The sequence below is a fragment of the Choloepus didactylus genome, chromosome 2, assembly GCF_015220235.1.
Source record: "Choloepus didactylus isolate mChoDid1 chromosome 2, mChoDid1.pri, whole genome shotgun sequence".
Classification (NCBI taxonomy): Eukaryota; Metazoa; Chordata; class Mammalia; order Pilosa; family Megalonychidae; genus Choloepus; species Choloepus didactylus.
The window spans coordinates 50,852,763-50,876,570 of record NC_051308.1 but is presented as its reverse complement, the minus strand read 5'-3'; the positions used below and the strand labels follow the sequence as shown (position 1 = coordinate 50,876,570).

At 40.6% G+C, this 23,808-nt stretch overlaps 1 protein-coding gene across 1 annotated transcript in view; it reads right to left on the bottom strand.

The window, feature by feature from the left end:
- IRF6 (interferon regulatory factor 6) overlaps nucleotides 1–23,803 on the bottom strand; it is a 46,003-nt gene extending 22,200 nt beyond the window's left edge. The window contains exon 1 of the mRNA XM_037824687.1: nucleotides 23,758–23,803. The gene's annotated coding sequence lies outside the window, so the exon portion shown is untranslated. The remainder of the gene's footprint in view (nucleotides 1–23,757) is intronic.
- Between the last annotated feature and the right edge of the window lie 5 nt (nucleotides 23,804–23,808).

The following is a 23,808-nucleotide window of genomic DNA, read 5'->3' as shown; positions in this document are numbered from 1 at the left end:
TTCCTCCCTGTAAATCATTTCCCTCCAGAACTCAGTCAAGTCCAGGAGGACAGGATCGGAATCCTTGCAACCCAGAGCCCCCAGCACCGCGCTAGGCTCAGTTTGTTGATTTCAGAAAAAAAATGAGGTATCTGGAGACACAGGATCACAGTAAGGTAAGAACACACAGGATTTGTGTTCAGTATGACTGATAGACCAAATGCATTTATCTCTTCTCCCTCCCCAGACCACTTCAGTACAAGGACAATGAAAGAATTAAAAAAAAAAAAAAAAAAGGAAAAGAAAAGAATATATTATATTAACCCGCAAGTTTAAGAGAGGACAGAAAGAATGGAGGTGGGGTGGGAGATAAGAATGGATGAGAAATTTCAACAAAAATATTAGAAGACAAAATATTGTTTCAACAAAAATAGGAAACAAGGAGGGAAGTTACAAGGGCTGATGTTTAGGTTGCAAAGCTTTCAGTACTATTTAATATTTTTAAAGCAGATAGACACAACATTTAACAAAAATATCATTATCTTTACTTTTCTTTTTTTTAAGAAAGAAGAAAGAGGTCTTGCAAGTCCAGAGACTTGGGTGTCAGACCTTTCCCTGATACTCAAAGACAGCAGAGCTTGTCACTGTTACTGTCTAAACCTAAGCTTCCTCATCTGAAGTAGCTGAACAAATTCTACAGGCAGATCTAACAACACTTAGTTATATGATTCAATTCTGGAGGTAGTACTGTGCTTTGGAATGAATCCAAATTTTTTTGAATTTCCCTTCTACCATTTCCTAGTTAAGCTATCTGAGCCTCAGTTTACTCATCTCATAAATGAGAATAAGGCCTATTTCACAGGATCGACAAGAGGGTCGAATTAAATAAATAAAACAATACTGGGACTCAGCAAATGTTAGTTCTCTCCTCTGAGGCACCCACTCTTTAGCCAAGTGTCTGGCACTGTTCTGGGCATCTGGTAATTGCTTAATAAAAACCTGAAGAATTCAGAAATGAATTACCATATATTTATTCTTGGGGCAGGAAGGATATGAAGAGTCTCATTTTTGTCGAATGGATTAGGAGCCAAGCCGAAGCATGCATCTCAGAGACCAGCGAGTAATTCCCTTGAGGGGATGTGGCTGACTAAAGGGCAGAGAAGGGAGGGTATCAGTGAGAGGTCCTTTGACCAAGAAGCAGCTCACCCCCTCCAGCCCTCCACAGTGGGAACTTTCTCTTAATGTTGTCCATTTTCCCAGCCACAGCCTCCTACCCAATAACCCCGTGGATCTAAAGATAAGGTAAAGATGGTGTCTGCAGGGATTTCCACTCTCTTCAGTGACTCTGGACACAAGAAAACTCCTAGAGATGACTCACTTCCATACTAATTTCTCCACATAGACTAAAACTAAGTATAAAGCATTCAAAAGGTTATTTGTAGCTCCTAGACTCCTACGGCCTGAATCCCACCTTAGTCCTTAAAGCCTGAACCCCAGCTTTGACCAAGCTAAGCTGAGAACTAGAAAATGACCAGATGCCATGGAATTTTAGCCTAATCAAGGGAGGAAGGAGAGGTTAGCATCCAAATATAGGAGTTCAGTGTCGATCTAATATAATCTCTGGCCGGAAGAACCCCAGAGTCAGGAACAAAAGGGGTTCAAGTCTTCTCTAAGACACACCTGGACCAGAGCCCTGGGTCCATCCCACATAAGACACAAGCATCATTCAGTAAATATTTATTAAGCACCTACTATATGCCAGACAAAATCCCTGCCTTCATCAAACTTACTGCCTCCTATTGTCTCATTCTATTCTACTGAAGCCCTCCATTTAAATTTTCACCCATGTCTTCCCCATTACTTTTGTGACCACCCCATCCCAGCTTTCAGTCCCACTCCAATCAATCCTACAGCCTTCCATGAGCTCTGATCCAATCACTCCTTTACCCTTGTCTGAATACCCTTTGTACCTGCTGACCTACCATCCTTGATGAAGTTGCCTCCACTCAGAATATTAACAATAATAACAACTGAAATAATAGCTACTGATTATTGCATGCAAATAACTCTGTTCCAGGCACTTTTCATGCTTTATCTAATTTCATTTACAGAAACATTATGGCACCTCATGTTCATGTTTTTGTCCCCATTTATAGGGAAAGCTAAGGCTTTTTACAAACTGTCACCAGCTGGAAGGCTCCTCAACGCAACCATAAAGTGTAGAAAAAGTGATGGCCCTGTGGACCATCTGAGAGTCTCCAGACCAGGTGACCCTCAGCATTTCATCACAGGAAGACACCACAAAGGAGGAGGGGGTGTATAAGATGATTTGAAAGTCAATATTAGTTTTCTAGATAGAAAAATGGAAGCAAAATAATTCCTCAAAAAGAGGATAGCATTGTAATTGTTCAAAGTTACTATATGGGATAGTTAGGAAAACTGTGAAATGCTGGAGCATAATGCTTATGGGGGATGAACTGAGTAGGGAACAGTTGTGGAAGACCTTGAATGCTATATAAAAGACCTGAACTTTCTCCTATTTGCAATGGGGGAGCACTGAAAAGTTTTAAATTAAAAAAAATACAGATAGATAAATGATAGGTGAGCGGAGGGATAGATGGATGGATGGATGGATGGATGGATGGACAGATAGATAGATAGATAGATAGATATGGATTTTTTAAGGTTGAGCAAGCTAAGAATGTCTGGGAATGGTAAGTATTGTAGCTACCTGGATAGTATGCTTTATTTTTAAGGCGAGCAGCCAGTAAACTCTGGCTGATGGTTGCTAAGAAGGAATAGAGATTTTCATGTAAAATCTGCCAATTTTTTAATATGTTGTTGACTAATTTAAAAGATGTTTCTTATTACATGAGCCTTATAGAACACCCCACAAAGGCTGCCTGTTTGGAGCTCTGCCTGCAGTATAAGTTCCAGGAGGGCAGGGGCTTTATCTGTCTTGTTTGCCCCCATGTTCTCAGTGCTTAACACAGGGTCTATTACACAGTAGGTGTTCCAAGCATATTTGCTAAATGCATACATATGGGTTAATTAATATTGTTCCTATTTTACACTTGAAGAAACTGAGGCTCATAGAGGGAGGGTAATGCTTACCTGAGGTCACACAGGAAGTGACCAAGCTCAGGTTCAAGTCTAAGTCTCTGGTCTTCAGAATAGACAGAAAGTCTTGCAAGAGAGATGGAATAAGAGTGGAAACAGCTCATCATCAAATTCTTACAACACCTGTGTGCAGCTAACTCTCATATGTTCAGAAGACAGAGCAATAGATGATGGATGATAGATAGGGAGGGAAAGAAATAGCAATGTGACAGCATGTTAAAGTTGGTGGATTGAGCTATCGGGGGAGGGGGGTCAGGGTATGATGGAATTCTGTGTATGGGGCTAGTACTGTTTTTGCAACTGTTCATATAACTTTGAATTTATTTCAAAAAAAAGAAAAAAAAGAAAAAAAAATTCTTACATCATCCGCTATCCTAAGACTGTCTCCACATGTTACCAATATCTTGTGTGTGACTCTACCTGGTTTCAAATTCCCTGGGAAACTTCTGATCCCACTATCTGGGACATTTTTTCTCCTGTTATTTTGTTCCAGGCTAGGAACCAGAGACAGGGTGGCCCACGCTCCACCTGTTCCTCCCCAGCACAGTGACATCTGTATAACGCTGAGGGGCTGTCAGTAGCAGTTTCTCCCAGGCCTTTTGCAGTCCAGGAAGGACCCACCAGGCCTATGCTGGCCAGATGCCTGGCCGGCTAAATCCCTTGGGTAGCCAGGTAGCTTCAAAGCTCTCTCTTCTCTAATTCACTATTTACAAAACAGTATTAGCAGAGCTTGGCATGAACACCACATAAATAGAAAAGGAGAGAGGTGGAGAAACAGTAAAGCCAGGGAAGGGGGATATGAGGAAATACAATACCAGTGTTGGAGGCTTCTAAAATAAGAGTCAGGATTTCTCCTAAGATCTACTTGGTTGAAATAAAATCAATCCTCCCTCCTCCCCTCTCCCTCCCACCCTTCCTTCCTCCCGCTCTCCCTTCCTCTCTCTCTTCCCTCCTTCCTTTTCTTCCTCCCTTTCTTCCTCCCTTCCTCTAGACAAACCATTGGGTCATTGGTCAGTAAACATATATTAAGTACCTTCAATATTCAACATACTTCCATAACTGGCAGGTGATGATTTGAATGATGCCCATGAGCTGAGTGTATCCAACTTTACTCACATATTCATACACTTTTATTTTATTAAGAAAGGCAAAGAGAAGGAAACACTGGCATGTGTTACCAACTGTTACAATCCACAGAGAAAGTTCTTTTGTTGTTGTTTCCCAATACAAGTCTAAGAGTAATCTATCAATATTAGCTTTTTGGAATCTTTCCAGAATCCTAAAATCTTGCACTTTGAAGGAGCCATCATGGCCAAGTGTCCCGTCCCCACCTGTATAGGAACCCCCCGTGCAGCATTGCTGGCCAGCCTGCCAGGTTCATCTTGAACACTTCCATTTTCCTTAAATGATTTTATTTTTAAGTACCTTAGGGATTTTTTTTTTTTTTTACTTTAATATTTAAGAGTCTTCCCCAAGGTCGCACAGCTGATAAATGGTGAGTAGGAAGTTGGCCCTGACTGATCGGACTCCGTGCTCTCTCCATTAGATCATGAAGGGGAACTCTGCGATGGGAGCTTTGGAATGTCAATCTTGCCCACGGGCCTGAAGCAATATCCCCATGCTGTATATGCGTGTGACCATCTGCCTGTCCTAGGAGTGGGAAACATGCTCCGTCCTTGACCCTGACTGAACCCAGGGGCTGGATCTGGAGTTTTAGGGGCCTGGGAACCTCACTCAGTGTGTCAGTGTCTGGAAGCCCTGAGAGTTTCTCTCTGGTTCAGCGCAGGCATTACAACCACCCAGTTACTGTGCTGTGCAAGTAGCAGCTTGTCTTCCCTTCCCCACCCAGCCCGGGAAACCAGTGGCATCTCTAGTTCAGGCCCAGACCCGTCCTGGCAGCCTGGATTCCACTGCCTGGGCTGGAAGCTAATCTCAGCTCAGTGACCATTTGTCTCTGGTTTTTCTCACAGAGGAATTTCCAATCCAGCAATTCAGGGAGATGGGGGTTGGGAGTGGCCATGGGTTTCTCCCTTAAACTATAGGGTGGTGGGGTGGAGACAAGGATGCAGAGAAGGAAAAATGAAAGGGCAGGGTTGGGATGTATTAGATATTCCATTTCTGAGGCTGCTTCATCCCCAAATTCCAAAGCAGTCAAAGGAGTATAGAAGCCGGAATGTCTGCCCAGTTGTCTGGCCCTTGAGTTCCTGCAGCTAGAGCACTGAACTGAGAAGTTTCTCACATTCCCACGTTAGGGTGGGAAAGAGGCTAGGCCTGGGCAGGTCTGAGAGCCCTGGTTCCCACTGCCCCTGGGAACATGCCCCAACTTGCCGACCTCTCTAGTAGGAATAGGTGGGGTTGGGAGTAGTACTTCTGTGGGTACTGTGGGTATATTTGGAGAGGGCGGATACAGGATAGAGTTACCAGATTTAGCAAATAAAAATACAGGACAGCCAGTCAAATTTGAATGTCAGATAAACAAAGGATACTTTTTTAGGGTATTAGTGTATTCATTGTTTATCTGACATTGACATTTAACTGGCTGTCCTGTATTTTCTCTGGCAACCCCAATATATGGGACCAGGGCTTATAGGAACCAGAATGAGGCTGGCACTCTTTCCTTTGTCTCTCTAACTTCAGTGAGGGCCAGTTTCTGGGCAAATATCCCTGCCTTGACCTGCTCCCCCATCCTACCCCACCTCCGTGAAGCAAGAGTAAATTCTTGGGCATTGACTTTCCAGGCCACCCCCGGGGGCCCCAGCCCACACAGCCAGGGCCCCTCAGATTTCAGTTCTCAAACTTCAGAGACTTTCATGTCAACTGTTAATGCTACATCCTGGAGCCCTTTTGAAGATGAAAAGCTCTCCTGAGAAGTGAAGTCCTCTGTTGTTGTAATTAACATAATTAAAGCAATTTTTCTCATAGCCATGTAGAAAACTGGGGGACTTCACTTCCCATAAGAAATACCTACCTCTTTCTCTCAGAAAATGGGCAACCTCTTCTGATCCAACAATACGGTAATTCTCCCTGCCAGCCCCTTACCCTGTTCCTAACCTACCGTGACTTAGACTTGCTGTTTTCCTTTTCAGACAATTCTTCACCAAGGCAAGGAAATCAGCTCAGTGTACCCATTTTCCCCTGGGACTTTTCTGTGTCTACTTTCCTGGCTGGAAAACACCTGACCAGTGGGTAAGTCTGGCGCTACTATTTCTAACCCTAGTTCTGAGGCCTGCCAGAAGGGATACCAGCTGCTGTGGCCTCATCTCTCAACCAAAATGCCCTGCCTACTAGGCATCAGACTCCTCCTTGAGTCCAAGAATCAGGTTGTTACCATGCAGATTCACCATTTTGTAGGACATGTAATCATTTCTCTCCTAAGGCAGCTGGTCCCACAGTGGTAACAGGGCAGCTAAAAGGCCATGCCCAGAGGACCTGTCCAGCCTGATGCCTTAATTATTTCTAGAAGTGCATCATTCTTCTTTCCTAAGGGAGGTGATAAACTCCTCCACAAGAAGAGCCACAGAATTTCATTCCCTAAAGGTCTAGCATAGAGGAGACGCTTGGTATTAACTAACTGGACTGTGCCAAATTAATCATTTTGTGATGGGTCAAAGAAGCAACTCTGTCTTTCTCTGGATTCCCAGGACTCTTAGGAGACAGCTCTGGGGTTTCCTGGCACACCTACAGTATGATTTGTATCTGGCCTATTTCATGATTGTCAAAACTTATAGGAATGTTTTATGTAGTTACTGTTGACAATGCAAGGCTCCTGCCCAAACTGGCCAAAAGTTCAAGAATTTTTGACAGTAGAATCTGCTGTTGGCAAATTGTTAAGAGGTTATTAAAATGTCCTTATCATCCAGAATCTATCTTTAATAGCTTTGCTTGTCTTGCCCTAGATTCTCTTAGGAAATCATATGAAGGAATAGTCCTGGACCTTGGATGAATATGCTGTCAAGGCTGGTTCTTCACAGCCTGCTCCTCTCCCCACAGCACACACACACACACACACACACACACACACACGGACACACACACGCATGCACCTGCACACATTCAATTGGGAGAGCAGAGCCAACTTCTCCCCAACCAGCCTTGTTCATTCAGTTTAATTTGGGGGAACCAATGCTTAAACAGCACACAGTTAGTGATCAACAACAATAATAATAGACTTATTGAATGTTATTAACCTCATTTCTTTGAGAATCAAAGTTACTGGAACACGTCAAATGAACTGGGGCTGCTCTGACACCCCAGAGCCAGTGACAGACAACTGCAACGAGGCCCCTGAAAATGAGCTTCACCATTGAGAGGGGAAAGTATGGCCTAGAGACCTAGGGCTCAGAGCCCATCAGAGAGGAGAGCTGGCTCTGGGAACAGCTTGAGGCTGATGCTGAAAACTCCTTCCAACCCAGCCACCTTGACATTATAGTGGTGCCCAAGGAAAAGAGTTATGAACTGTGAACTGAAGAGTTTGGACCCTAAAGAGCTGAGCCATTGGGAGCTAGTTCTGGCATGGCATGCCTGAGGCTAAGTGTACCAAGTTGGGGAGGGGGGAGACGGGAGGAGAGCACACCAGGCTTCAGCTGTCACTGCATCAAGATGAGTGTAACCAAGACTGGCCCTTGGATTGTGTCCACACCCTTGAGAGACTTGGCCAAGCCAGGAGGAAAGACTGGACTCCTGCTAATCCAATTAAGTAGAAGCACAGTGTCATTGGGATTCTAATATTAAAATAAATTCAACTCTTTAAAGAGTTTTAGTTAAAGGCTGAAGCACAGGGATAACTAGGTACAATGCTTATTCTTCAAAGAATATATTGTACTTAGGAAATAAACTTTAACTATCTTTTCTAAGAGAAAAGGCTAGTGACTTCTCCATTTTTATAATCAAATAATTCTTTGATTTTCTTTTCTCTTAATGGCTTTTGTTTAATATTGTTTTGTTTTGTTTTCTGAGGAGCAAACATTAATGCCAGGGTATATTCTTATGTGGTTGAAAAACAATTCCTCCTCAGATCTAAGTTGGCAACCCTCAACCCTTACCCCCTCTACCCTCATCTCACCTTACACTAAAACTTGCCCTGTCCCAAATACATTCAACATCATCCACCTCTGCCATCAAAGAAACCACAATTATAGCTACTCTAGGATTGGAGGACACAGTTATCCAAAGATTCTTTTGGCTCCAAAATCCCTAGTTATGTCTTCAAACAGAGCTAGAGGGGCTATAAGCTTACGGAATGAGTGTAGCATTCCACTGTGCTCAATACCAAATTGCAAAGAGCTTTGTAATCTGCTGTTGTGGAATTTTCAGTGCAAGAATTTATAATAAAGTTGTGAATGGACATTTTTAGTTACAAATTTCATTTTTAAATGTTCAGTTCTAACCAGAATGGACACATGGAGAAGAAAACAAGGAGAAATAAGACACATAATAAGGTGATAGAAAATCCTGATCATAGTACAGTGAGAAATGTATGGTCATTACAGTACATATGAGAAAGGCTGATGTTCAAGCTTTACTAGCTGAAGAAGAAAGCTACCTCCCAGGTGAAGGTAAATTATTGTCTAAGGAAAAAGATTAAGATTATTGAAGCCTATCACACCAGATGTTATAGGCTTGATTAGTAGTTGAGGGTGGATATTAGGGCTACTCTGGAGAGTGATTTGGCAACAGTCGAAAGTGGATAAACAGACCCTGATCAAAATGGTGGAGTGAGATGCAACAGGGCTCTGTACCCCCACAGAAGTTTGAACAACCAGCATGAACTGGCAGAGATATCTTTCTCAAAGCTCCAAAACAAAAAAAAAAACAAACAAACAAAAAAAAAACAAAAACAGTTAAAGGACTGAAGTTAACAGGTCTGTGCCAAATCAAGAAAAAGGCCACTTAAAGCAGTAGGACCTCCTGATGTCCTGGATGACTCTCCACCCCCACCCTCCCCAGCTCAGTGCAGAGCTGGCCCATGCTCCCAGTGTGGATCCCTGGTCCCAGTTCCAGAGGGAGTAGTGTAACCCTCGTGCACATACTGGGAATGTGCATGTCTAGCCCAAACTGTCTGGTGGTGGCCTGAGGGACTTGCTGTCCTAGAACTTGTCCTGCATGTAGATAGCAGTTTGCAGAGCTCTCCTACAAAACACTGTGGGAGAGCAATCAAGTGGCTGCCTAGGACAAGGGATTGCTGGCTATAGGACATGCAGTGCAATGCCTGGGACCATGAGGAAACTTGTTTCCTAGGAAAGAAGGGACATTTGTAGCCGTGTAAATGAGGAATTCCTAGGACCACACCTACATGCCTAAGAGAAGAGTCATGCCCAGAAAGGATCATTGGAGGTCCCTATGCTTTGGCCAGGAGCTATATGCTAAACTCATTGTATGGATAAACCACCAGGAAAACACAGGTTAATCTGCAAAGACTTGGAAATGTCTTTTTTTTTTTTCCTCCTCCTTCTCCTTTGTCACTCTCATCCTCCTCCTCCTTCTGTTAGCTCCTGGAATTCAAATGAAGCTCTGTCATAACACTTGCTGAACACAGGCTTTAAAGAACAGACACCTCAGAGTCTAAGTTCCAGTGATAACACATTAAAATATAAAAATGTCTAGGTTCCAACAAAAGATTACAAAACATACAAAGAAACAGGAAGAGATGGCCCAGGCAAAGAAGATTAAAGCATTAGAAGCCATCAGTGAGGAGGACCACATCTGGGACATATCAGACAAAGACTTTTAAAAAATGGAACTGAAAAAGAGCTAAGGGAAATCAGGAAAACAATAGATAAACATAAAGAGAATATCAATAGAGAGATGGAAATTATGAAAAGGAAAAAAACAGAGCTGAAGACCACAGTAACAGACGTTAAAAATTCTGAGAGTACAACAGCAGATTGGAGTCAGAAGAAGAAAGAACCAGTGAAATTGAAGTTAAAACATCATCCAGTCTGAGAAACAGAAAGAAGAAAGAATTAAGAAAAGTGAACAAAGCCTAAGGAACCTGTAGGACACCATCAAGCATACCAATATATGCATTGTGAGAGGCCCAGAAGAAGAAAGAGAGAAGGGAGCAAAGATATTATTCAGAGAAATAATGGCTGAAAACTTCCCAAAGTTAATGAAAGACAAGAATATACACATCCAAGATGCCCAGTAAAACCAAACAGGATAAACCAAAATGGACCCAAGCCATGGCATATTATAATCAAACTGTCAAAGATAAACAGAATTCTGAAAGCCAGAAGATGGAAGCAACATGTCACGTCCAAGGGAACCTCAATAAGATTAACTGCTGATTTCCCATTGGAAACCATGGAGGCAAGAAGGCAATGAGATGACATATTTTGCTGAAAGCAACAAATTGCAAGCCAAGAATTCCATATCTGTGTTTCAAAATTGAGGAAGCAATTAAGATATTCCAGAGAAACAAAAGCTGAGGAAGTTCATGAGCACTATATCAGCCCTAGAAGAGATGCTAAAGAGAGTTCTGCAGGTTGAAAGGAAAAAACACTAGAGGATAGATTGAAGCTGCATGAAGAAATAAAAATCTCTGGTAAGGTGAATGATAGCAGTAAATACAAATGTAAATACTATTGTGTTTTTGGTTTGTAACTCCACTTCTCCCTACAGATTTCTAAAAGGCAAATGCATAAAATGTAATGAGAAATCAGTAGTTTTGGACTCATAATGTATAAACATGTAATTTGTGGCAAGAGCTAAATAAAGTTGGGGGGACAGGGATATAGGAACATAATTTGTGTGTACTGTTGAAGTTAAGTTGGTATCAAAGCAAACAAGATTGTTGTAGATTTCAGATGTTAAATGTGAGTCCCATAGTAACTACAAAGAAAAGAAAGAGTAACTAAGGAGGCAATAACAATTAAATGCAATGCATGATATTGGATGAGATCTAGTAAAGGAGGAGAAAGGCTCAGAGTGGCATTATTGGGACATATGCAAAACTGTAATATGGACTGTAAACTATAGCAATGTTAATTTTTTTTAACTTGATAATTCCGTGTAAGGTGGTTACATAAGTGAATATCTTTGTTATTAGGAAATGTACATGGCAGTATTAAGTATTCAAGGAGCATGATATATAGAGCCTACACTCAAGTATTTCAGAAAACAGATTGACAGATAGATAGTTGGATAGATAGATTAGATAGATAGATAGATAGATAGATAGATAGATAGATAGATAGATAGATAGAATGACATGGCAAATGTGGCAAAATTAGTGGATCTGCGTATCTGGAGTGGATAGGAGTATGTTGGAGTTCTCTGTATGGGGTTTGTATTGTTTTTGTAACTGTCCTATAAGTTTGAAAGTATTTCAAAATTAAAAGTCAAAATATAAGTGGGCAGACATAGCAGCAGCTGCTGTTGATTTGGGCTAATAGGCCATTAGAGACTAATTTATCTGAAGATCATAATTCTTAACTTCATTTTTAAAAAAGTAGAACCACAATCTTTACCCTGAGGAATTTTTCCCTTTCTTTACTCTGAAAGAAAAATATTCTCATAAATTCTCACATAGATTAATTGATGGTGTTCATTAGAGGCATGATTTCCCTGGGCGAGATGGCATGTAAAAGGTGAATAAGAGAAAAAGGCATCACCTTTAATTCTGATCATCCCAGGCTGGATTAATCACTCCCTCTTTTGTGTTCTCCCAGTGCATGGCTCCTACTTTCATGAAAGAATTTATCATGTTGGGGAGAATCATTCACTTCTATGTCTGTTCTCTCTCTGTACTATGAGCTCCATGAAACCAAAGACTTTGTTTTATTCTTTCACATTTCCTTGGCACTCGGTGCATGCCCAAAATGCAGTGGTGCACAATCAATGACTTCTCGGTAAACAAATACCCTCCAGGTTCTATATTGGACCCAGTGGCATAAATGAAGTGTAAAAATCATTCAGTACTTAATATGTGACTGATATTTGAACCCAGATCTGTGTGACTCCATTATCCTTGGTCTTAACCATTTTGTAAACCTGCTTTTCCTGAGGAGGATCAGTCAATAAACGGGAAACAACCCCAGCTTTCTTCCACAGTGTCTGCTCTTGAGCTCCTTGCTGGTTCTTCCTCACCTCCCCAGCCTCTTAAATTTGCAGGGCCCCAGGGCTCAGTTCTCAGGCTTCTCACCATTTACACTAGGTGCTCTCGTTCAGTCTCAAAGCTTTAAATACATCCTTTTGCTGACCACGCCCCCCCCCACTTCCCCTCCAGACATCCTGAATCCTGACATCCAGGATCTCTCTCCCTTGACACATATTCCACTACCTTCTGGACTTCTCCACTTGCTTGTCTAATAGGCATCTCAAGCTTTAACATGTCCAAAACTCAGCTCCTGATATTTCCCTATAAAAACCCGCTCCTCCTACACCTTCCCCATCTCAGGGAAAGGCAAGTAGATCTTTCCGTTACTCAGGCCAGAAAACTTTGGAATCATCCTTGTCTCTCTTTCCAGTCTCATTTCTTATCTAATCCATCAGCGAAATCTATTGTTTCTATTTTCAGAAAATGTCCAGAATGGGTCCACTTCTTGTCGTCTCTACTGCTATTATTCTGGTCTAAGTCATCACATCCCATACCTGGATTACTGCCAGTCTTCTACCTGATTTTCTTCTTTCCATCCTTGACCTTCTTCACTCTATTCTCAACACAGCAACCATAATCATCTTTTTAAAAACATAAGTCAGATCATGTCATTCCTCTGCAAAAACTTCAGTGGCTTCCCATTTCACTGAAAATACAAGCCAAAATTTCTCTAATTAAAAAAAATGTTTTTAAAAACTACAACTTCTCTAATAAAAAAACTTTTCAATATAAAATAAAAGCCAAAACTCTTAAAATATCTCAAACGTTTGTAAATAACCTGTCCTCCAATTTCCTTCTGCTCTCCCTCTAGCTCACTAAGCTCCAGTTGCACTGGCCTCCCTGCTGTTCCTAAAAAATCTGGTTCTGGCCTCAAAGCCTTTGCATCGGGTGACTGCTGCCTGGAGTGGTCAGCGAGATATCCCCTTGGTCCTCCTCTCCCTTCCTTCCCTCAGGCTTCTGTTTAAATATTTTCTCATCAGTGAAGTCTTCCTTGATGACCAAATATAAAATAGAACATCACACACCACCCCCAGTCTTTTACATATTACATATTTACTTGTTTACTGTCTGCTTTCCTCCTCTTGAGTGTAAGCTGCCTGAGAGCAGGGATTTTTATTATTTTGTTCACTGGTGTGTCTGAAGCATATGGTAGGCACCTAGCATAAACTGGGTGCTTACTAAATAGTTGTTGAATGAATGAATGAGTGAGCAAGCAAGTGGATGAGGAAGTGAGTGGAACAATGAAAAGATAGAAAAATGTCCCAAAAGATGATAGGGTATGGTTCAGATTTTAAACCTGCTGGCATCTCAGGCTGGGTTATCATTTAAGGAAAGACAGGGTCCTGGTTTTACATCTTCTACTGCTACATGCATGTAGCCATTCTACATGCACAGCAAACAAAATAGCTACATCAACAAATTCCACCTTTCAGGTTCTGTAGTAAGCCTGAAATCCAGGCCCTAGGGCTCTCCAAGCTGAAGGATTCTAATACTCATATATGAAACAAAGATTGTACCCTATAGTTTAAAAAAATAACAAAACATATGATCTTTATTTTTCTGTCCATTTCCTGTCTATTGGATTTGTGATTGCTAATAATAAATCAAGTAAGATCAGAATTAACCTTTAACATAGAATAAAGAGACAAAAGTCATGGAATAAAGGGGATTAGGAAAACTATATATTTATATATAATTTCTCCCAGCAAGCCAGCAGGTGTTATCATCCCAGTCTTACAGGTAAGAATCTGAGGCATAGAGGCAGTCAAGTGATTTGTCCAAGGTCACAACACCGAGAAGTGACAGAGGCAGGACTCAAACCCAGGTCCTATGTTGTGAAACTGCCTGCTTTTTCTTTTCTTTTTTTAATATCATAGCCTTCCACAGAAAGTTGTCCAGGATACCAAGCCACTGGCTGTACAGAACTGTCAGTTACTATAATGAGAAGAGCTGAAGGAAGCTGCAAGGTACATGTGGTTTTCTAATTTGCAAAAAATCTTCACTTGAATCTTTGACCTTAATTGGCTAATGAAATCTGCCCCCCTCCCTTTTTTCTTTACTAAAGTTTTTCAATTTGCATTTCAAGGAGACTGGCAGAGAGACCCAGGCGAGGCACATGTAGGCAACCAAGACCACTGAGCCACTGCAACCAGAATGGGTGTAACAGATGCCCCTTGATGTGGGCTGATGGGAGGAGCAGGACTGGAAGAGGCTGCTACTGCTACGTCTAGCCCTCTGATACGTGAGACCATCTTTAAAGATTAACAACCCCTTGCAACAAAAGTGTACCTAAATATTGCTCTTTAGTCTGTGGTTAACTCCACTGCTTATAGAGGCTGCTACTCTTGGTAGATGAAGTGTCAGAGAATCACTGAAAGCAGAACTCACAAAAGCCTCAGGAACCCTCCTGTTCCTGACCTTTTACTGAGGATACAGCAAATTGAGACCCAGGGAAGAAAAGTGTCATACTTAAAGTCACAGGATGGCTGAAGACAGTGTCAGGACCAGAATCGACAGCAGAACTCCCAGGCCAAAGCTCTCACCACTCTGATGCTCCCATTTTGTGAAGAGGGTGGACTGCTAATTCCAGGTTTCACACTTATTATTATTATTATTATTATTATTATTAGAATCTCATTTTGAGGAGCCCAGGCATAAACTCCCTTCATTTTGCTGACTTTTTAGTCAAGCTAAAAAGTAGTCCTTAATTATGCTATTTCCCTGCTCAAAAATGTTTCATGCTTCCAAGAGAAAATCCAACATTATGCATATATTATTCGCAAGGATTGGGAGGGGGTGCTTTTCTCAGATTTTTAATTTTAATTGAGGAATATTATAAATATACAAAGCTGAAATGTACAACACAATGAAATTTTACCCATGGTTATACCCATGTAACCATCACTCAGATCAAGGTACAGAATATTTCCAGCATGCCTGAGGGCTCCTCCCTACCTCTCCACCTCCACCCAGAAGTAACCAATATCCTGACTTATGTTACCATAGATTAGTCTTGCTGTTCTTGAACATCATATAGAGTCACACAGTATATTCTCTTTTGGGTGTGACTTTTTTTCACATACACATTATGACAGAGATTTTACTGAAGTTATTGAATGTAGCAGTTTATGCTTCTTTGTATGGTGGTTTCATTGTATGAATATATACCTCAATTTATTTATCCATTACTGTTGATGGAGAAGAAGTGTTGGTTCCCAGTTTGGGGCTATTATGAATGAAGCTCTTATAAATATTCTCGTACCTGTTTTTGGTGGACATCAGCACTCTTAGGTACATACCAATGTGAAGACTTGCTCAGTTATAGGCGTATGTATGTTTAGCCATCTGTTTTCCAAACTGTACCAATTTACATTCCCACCAAAAAATGTATGAGAGTTGCATTTGCTCCACATCAACCAACATTTGACATTATAAGTTGTAGAAAATTGCATTTTACAAAAATGGCCATGGCAATATTTCTGGTCCTACATGTTTTTCCAGAATCTTGCCACTCTCCCACCAAGAAATTACCTTAATTGTTGGAATTGGGTGGGCCTTTGTGGCCATCTAAATAAACAGAAAGCAGGAGAAGTAATGCTGTGTGTCTTCCAAGACTAGGGCTCTTTGTATCTTGGGACACTCATCTTTGGAACCCAGCCACCATGTGGTGAGGAAGCCCAGGCCACATGCAGAGACCGTGTGCAAGTGTCCTTCCAAAACCCCAGCTAATGTCTGAGCTGCTAGCATCAACTGCCAGACATGAGTGAAGGAGCCTTCAGGTGACCCCAGCTCCTAGCCTTTGAGCCTTTCATCTGATGTCCCAGAAATTGTAAAGCAAATATAATCCATGCCCACTGTATCCTGTTCAAATTTTTGAACATAATAAATGGTTATTTAATGCTACTACATTTTGTGCTAATTTATTATACAACCATAGTAACTGGAACATCAGTAATTTGAATTTATCCATTCTTGTGAGTTAGGTGGTAATCGCATTAAGATTTTAAATGCCTGTCCCTAATAAGTAATGATGTTTAGCACCTTTATATATGCTTATTGGCTATTGGATTACTTTTGAAATGCCTATTCAGACCATTTGAATTGTTCGTCTTGTTCTTATTGACATATAGAAGTTCTTTATACAGTCTCAATAAGAATCTTTTGTCAGATACAAGACTGTGAATATCTCCTCCCATTCACAGGTTTGACTTTTGTTATTTTTATGGTGTCTTTTGATGAAACAGAAGTTCTTAATTTTAATAAAGTCCAATTTATGAATCTTTTTTATCAGAGTGCTTTTTCGTATACCATTTAAGAAAATTTGCCTGTTTCAAGGTCAAGAAGATATTCTCCCATGTCTTTTCTTCATATTAAGGTCTACGATCCATTTTGTGAAGTATGAGGTGGGATCAAGGTTAATTTTTGTTCCTTACATATACTCAATTCATCTGATGCCATTTATTGAAAAGACTGTCCTTTCTCCATCGAATCATCTTTACCATAAATCAGGTGACCACATATGTGTGGGTCTGTTTGGGGGTTTTTATCCTCTTCCATTGGTATATTTTTCTATCCTTGCACCTTCTTAGTCATTTGATTTTGTTTTAATCTTGTCTTCCCTTCTAGATGTCAGCTTCCCATGGCAAGGATCGAGTCTTCTCTACCTTGTTCTGGGTCCAGAGTAGAAGAGCTCACAGTAAGGCATGTAAGTTACACTGAATTAAATCAAATTATCTTGATACTTATTGGGCAGAAGGAGGCAGCTGTGTCTGAGGCCAGGGGATAAAAGGAGAACATAAGAAGTTAAGAGCTGTGGGGACATGGAAAGAATTAATATTCCCAATCAGGGATCTGCAACACCACCCCTATCGGATACCAAATTTCCATACATGCATGGGTCTATTTCTGGGCTCCCTATTTTGTTCCATCAGTCAATCTGTGTATTCCTATGCTAATATCACTGTTCTAGAAACTGTTTATGGTTTATTACATGGAATTTGGAGATTATGATTATTTTTGAAAAGTACACTCAAAAAATATATTTTGAGGCATACATTCAATTGATTCAATTTGATTCAATTAAAGACCATTCAATTAAATCTGTGCCATCCATGCTGTCTATTCCAAAATGATATTAGGCACCATGACAAGCAGAAAATTGACTTCAGCATGTTTCCTGCCCTACCCAAAAAAAAAAAAAAAAAAAAAGAGCTGTGGGGAGCAGAATCCTTAGGTTCGCTCATGTGATCCCATCATCTTGTAACCATATCTCTCAGAGTGACTAACATGGATGGTATGAATTTCATCAATGTTTGCTGATAAATTGAATTCAGTACAATCTTGATTTATGATTATATCAGGAGAGACTTGAGATACTGGTTTCAAGAAATGTTGAGAAGCAGGAGGGCATATTTGGCAAAAGAATGAAAAAGATTACGAAGACTTGGTGGGCAGCAGCAGCAGCAAACTAACTGCTCAGGGACAACGTCAGAAGGGAAGATTTAATAGCCTTGCCTGTCACCACACCAGACATCACGGTGATTTCTCTGAAGTCCAAATTTGATCACATAACCCCTTACTTGACATATTTTAATGGGTCTCCACCTTCTGTGAGACTGGACCTAAACTCCTTAGCAAGAAGTTCAAGGCCTTTCGTGCATTGGCTCCTTACCCTTCTGCCTCTCCTGGCCCTCCACCTCAGCGACAGGGACCACTTGCAGTTCTCCAAATACACCTCTACGTATTTGCACATGCTATTTCCTCTGCTTGGAATGTTCTTTCTTTCCTTGTCCACCCAGGAAACTCCAACTCAGCCCACCCTCTGTGCAGCTCCCCAGGACCCTCTCCCTCACTTCCATGGTAGAATGAGTTTCTTTATCCCCTGGGTTCGTATAGCATTTTGTACATCTTTCTTATAGAGCTTTTAGCTCATGACAGTGGAATTACTTGTTTATCACTTTGTCTCCCCAAGCAGACAATGAGATCTTCAAGGGAAACCACTAAGGTTTGAGCTTTTTCAATCCTTCTTGCCTAGCACTGTGGCTGTAACATAGTAACAGCTTAATAAATGTTTGATAAATGAATGAACACACGCCTGCTGAACCATCGCCAAAAAGAGAGAAAAAGGAGTGTAGTCATAACAATATTGCACTAGAGGCAGTGATGTACACCTTTATCCCCACTATTTTAAGGCCTGTTCTCAACCACATTAATATGATAAAATATTTGTTTCAGGCTAGAGCTAATGTAAATCAATCCATGATAAGTCCAAGAAAACATATTTGTTAAAGGTCAATATGTTTCAGGCTCTGGATTTGCAAATGGGTTCTTTTTTCCTATTAGATAAGTTTGGATTTACAGAACAATCATACATAAAATACAGGATTCTCATTATTAAAACCTTGCATTGGTGTGGTACATTTGTTATAATTGATGAAAGCTCATTTTTATAATTATACTACTAACTATAGTCCGTGGTTTAACTTAGGGTTCATTGTTTGTGTTCCATGGAGTTCATGGTTGCTTTTTTTTTTTTAGATAATGGATACTTCTTATGAGTACAAATGAATAAAGGGTAGAGATCAAATATAATAATAAAATCTATGTCCACATTATGTAGAGTACATTCCAGTACATTACAAAGATTTTTCTATTCTCATACATATCTCATCTTCTGAAGTGTGCTCCACCTAGAGAGCTTATTGCTAGACACGATAAATGCTGTGTAATTCGATGACTACCCAGTTCTTCCTAATTTCCTGTTTTCCTATGTTCCTCATATCCTGTCTTGAATACACATACAAAAGCTGGTCATGAGGTCAGCAGTAACAACTCATACAGCCTAAGTTCTGGAATCTAGATCAATTTTGAATTCACTATTATTGTTAAATGAATGTGACTGATAGATGCCCAACGGCAACCTCAGAGCAGACCTCTCGAAGCTGGGCAGACACCTTCCTCACTGCTTCCTTAGCATCCAGCATTTATTAGTTCACCATTTATCACATTGTATTATAATTGTCATTTGTGTACTAATCTGTCCCCTGACATGACCGTGAACTCCTTGAGAAGGCTGGGAATGGGTCTTATTCTTTTTCTTTGCCTCCACTGGTAGCATAGTATCTGGCACATCATGAGTCTTCAGTAAATATTTTTTGAATGAATGAATGAGCTCATTATATTATAAGGGTAGTGAGAGACTGATTTCTGCCAGCACTTTCAGGGAGAGGCCTGACTGCTTTGGATGTGGGCAGAGATGTGTGAGTACACGTGTGGTGGAGGAGCTAGTCCTGCATGTAGGGAACTGTGTACATGATATAAAGGCCTCCAAGAAGATTCTCACTCCCACCCTGCTATGCGTGTGCACGCACACACACATCCTCCCCCAGGAACTACCCAAACCAGAAGTGGAGGTGTATGAACTTTCATCCTTAGAGATTCATATTTTTGGACTTCACTGCTCCTTCTCAACATCTTTTGAACCCATGTGTCCTCATGATAAACATATCTTTCATGTCTGAAACATCCCAAGTATCTTATATGTACCATCAGGGTCCACTTCCCCCTGGTTCTGTTGAGAATATCAGATAGACCTCTGCTTACTTTCTGTAGTTGGCATTAGAAAGTGGTTTGTTTGTCTTTCAAATACATAGCTATATATCAAAAAAGCTCTTTCAAACCACATATATCATCATAGTTGCAGGGTATTAAGACACATCAAATTTGTAGAACTTCAGGAGTTCATAAATAAAAAAAACAAAAGCAAAAACTTGATTTCCAACTGTTAGAAAATATAGTGAATCAACTTCTGTTGAAAATTGCTAAATGAAGGGAAAGAATCAAGTATTTATTCTGCCTTTTCCATAAAACTGTACCCTTAGGTGAGGGAGAAGTACTCCAGCATCTAGGTAAAGAAGATATGATAGAATATCCCTGTATTGCAACCCCTAATGAATGAACAGTTTCAGACATTTAGCATCAATGGCTGCTAACATTGTAAAAACAAAGGCAACCAGACATTATGTGCCTCCTGATTAAGTACAAAATCCCACCCATAAGGTGGTCTTGCCAATCAGATCAACACTTTAGATCCAACTACCAATTCACAGGAAATGTAAAGGACAGAGGAACATGTTCAACCAATGAAGTGTAAAAAAAAATTACGACATTTATGAGACGATTAGACATTTGAAAACTGATCAGATACAGGATGGTTTTAAACAATTATTTGTAGGTAAAATAATGGTATTGTTGTTGTGTTAAAAAATAACCTTTATCTTTTAGAAATGCATACTAAAATATTTACAGGTAAAATAATATATGTCCGGGATTTGCTTCAGAAATAATGTAGAGTGGGGGCAAGGGCATAATATGAAATAATAATAGTGCAGTGGGTAGACATTTATATAAAATAAGATGGACTTGAGTTGATAATCATTGAAGCTGAGTAATGGGTACATGGGAGTTCATTATCTCATACTGTCAACTTTTGCCTACGTTGGTAGTTTTCCACAGAAAAATATTTTGGTTTTGCTTTTTGGTTATTAACACCTTCCTGGATATTCTGAAATTCTACTCCAAAGGGATAGCCATCCCTCCCCACCTTTTGAGAATTGTTATCCTAGAGAGTCTCTTCCAAATTGCAAATGTCCCGGGGAAAAGTAACTTATTAATTCATTAACATTTCTTTGTGAACTAATATAAAAGATTATTTCCTGGACTGTCTTTACCCCTCAAAAAATACTGAGTGTTTGAGAGTGGAGATAGGAAAAACTGGGGGACGGGAAAGGAAGGGGTAAGAGTGGGAAAAAGAAAGAGTAGAAAAAAATACTGCCTTCATTACAACTTTCCTAGGAACTTCACTTGTTGATATATACATATTTGTGTGGGTTTCACTAAGAGAGCTTTCACTGGGAAAACATTTAAATTCTGGGATTTCAGGTTTAAAGTTCACAAAGGGTCTCCTTTTATTTCATCAAAGGCTACTATAAATATTTTCCAGAGAAGAGTCTCCTCTCTCCCCACCCAGTTAGGCAAGATGAGACTACTTGGGTGGGGCTGGAGCACACTTTTGGCTGAATCTGAGAATGGTCTAGACCTTTACACAGAACTGCCAGAATGTGGAAACCAAGAATGACTCAGTAATCACCTCAAGTGCTCAAGAGCATAGCTTTTTATAGAAGACCTCTGGAAGAATACCAAGAAGCTGGTTGCCTCTGGGGAGAGAAGCTGGGCACTAGAATAGGGTGGGAGAAGAAAAAAAAAGCATGGTTCTTTATTGTGTGGCCAGGTTTACTGTGGTTAGTGCCTTAAAATACATGATGACATTTTGCAAACAGCCTTTTGTTGACGTAAGTGACTATGCCGTTTATCTTGAAATTGGACAGAAGACAGATGTCTGTTTATGGGTTCTTGGTTGGGCCAGCTACTGGGCACCACCTGCTCTGTTTGCATATTTTCTTGATTTTCCTTCTCCCTGTCTTTGCCTTCCCCATCCCAGCTTCCCGAGTCTAATTAGGAGTAGATGGCCATCAGAACTGACAAGAATAGGGTGCTAGTAGTTTCATTACAACTTCCCATAGGTGTGACATGGTATTGGGCAAATTCAAATTTTTAAACAGAAGTACCCCTAATAACAGACTTAGGTGATCACTCTCTTTAATGCCTCCTGTTTTTAAATATTCTGGTGTATTTTGTGATCTGTGAATTCGCACTTTGTTTTTATAGAACATATTATATGTTACTATTAGGAAAAAAGTTTCTCGCTGTGTTTATCCTGTGGTCTCAAGTAGCCCTCTGCATATCCCTGGGTATGATGGTTGGGTTCATGTGTCAACTTGGCCAGGTGATGGTGCCCAGGTCTGGTCAAGCAAGCACTGGCCTAACCATTACTGCAAGGACATTTGTGACTGGTTAATAATCAGAAGGCTGGCTTATTAAATCATCAGTCAATTTATTACATCTGTGGCTGATTACATCAACGAAGGAAGTGTCTTCTGCAATTAGAGAATTCAATCAGCTGTATTTACTCCAGTCAGTTGAAGATTTTTAAGGGAGAAGAAAGAGAACTTTCATCTTCTTCTTCAGCCAGGCAGCCTCTCCTGGGGAGTTCATCAAAGAACTGCATCATAGTTGCCAGCTCACTGCCTGCCCTATGGAATTTGGACTCATGTATCCCCACAGTTGCATGAGACATTTTTATAAAATCTCATATTTACAGATATCTCCTACTGATTCTGTTTCCCTAGGGAACCCTGACTAATACACTGGCCTCCTGAGTCCAGTTTTGCTTTTGCTTCTTTTTTGTTCATTTAGATTATTTACTGTTTCAGTTTGCTAATGCTGCCAGAATGGAAAATACCAGAAATGGATTGGCTTTTATAAAGGGGGTTTATCTGGTTACAAAGTTACAGTCTTAAGGCCATAAAAGTGTTCAAGTTAATGCGTCAACCATAGGGTACCTTAATAGAAGAATGGCCAATGGTGTCCGGAAAACCTCTGTTAGCTCAGAAGGCACGTGGCTGGCGTCCACTTGCTCCCAGGTTGTGTTTCAAAATGGTGTTCTCCAAAATGTTGCTCTTGGGGCCTTTTGTCCTCTCTTAGCTGCAGCTCCTCTTCAAAATGTCACTCTCAGTTGCTCTCCAAAATGTCACTCACAGCTGCTCGGAGGTCCTTCTGTCTGTGAACTCCTTTGTATGACTCCAGTGATCCAATTAACACCCGCCCTGAATGGGCAGGGTATCAACTCCATGGAAATTTTCCAATCAAACGTTTCACTTACAGTTGATTGAGTCACATCTCCATGGAAACACATAAACACTAATACATCTGCCCCCACAAGATTGCATCAAAGAACATGGAGTTTTGGGGGATATAAAACATCCAAACCTGCATATTTACATACATAAAATTCACCAATTTTAAGCATACAATTTGATCAACTTTGCTTACAGTGTGTAACACCACCATGATCAAGATCTATATTGATCAGTTCCTTCACCCTGGAAAATTTCTCCATCCACCTTTGCCCAAGCCCATTGGATTGAATTCTACAGCTTTCTCTTAACATTGATCCTCCAGGTGATTTTTGGAAAGTCACTTTGCCTGTCTGGATGTGCTTTTGTACCTGTAAAATGAGGGATGTCGGTTCAGATTTATTTCTGGGTCTCTTCCAATACTTTCAGAAAAGGTGGGGGTGCTGTGGGGGGTGGGAATGCCACCCTAGTGGCCCCCTTCTTGATGTAACACACACAGGTGGTAAAGCCTAGTGGTTAAAAGCATGTGGTCGCAACAAACTTAGATTTTTATCTCCCCCCTTGCTAGCGTCTAACTTTTTCTAAGCACCAGTTTCCTCATCTGCAATATCAGACTTATCACAGGACCTATTTGTGTACAGTGGTAAGGATGAAGTGGGATGCTACAGGTACCCTTACACGTTGATTGGTATTTTTTACCACCGTATAATATAAAGTCACAACACGGAACCGTATTCGCTAGTACTCATATCTGCAGGTGATTCCCATAACCAAAACATAAGCACAAATATCCACCCACCTACCTACCTTGGAAGCCCCAAGACACATCTGCTCAAGTTCTAGAGTTCAGTGACTGAA